This window comes from Penaeus monodon, chromosome 15, assembly GCF_015228065.2.
Source record: "Penaeus monodon isolate SGIC_2016 chromosome 15, NSTDA_Pmon_1, whole genome shotgun sequence".
Taxonomy (NCBI): domain Eukaryota; kingdom Metazoa; phylum Arthropoda; class Malacostraca; order Decapoda; family Penaeidae; genus Penaeus; species Penaeus monodon.
This window is the reverse complement of record NC_051400.1, coordinates 47944485-47944700: the sequence shown is the minus strand read 5'-3', so window position 1 is coordinate 47944700 and position 216 is coordinate 47944485.

Genomic DNA, 216 nt, shown 5'->3' with positions numbered 1-216 from the left:
AGTTATTGTTGCCTGTTTGGAAAGGAGGGAGAGATGGAGAGGGGATGGATGGGGGGGGGGGGTGCAGGGAGTTTCATTGCTGTTGCAACGATGGATATGCAATGGCTGTTGAGCAGGAATGCTTTTGATTTTTCCGCCATATTTTTCTCGTGGTTTCGGTTGATATTTATTGTACGACTGTGGCGTGGAAATACACACACACGCAGATACGGATAT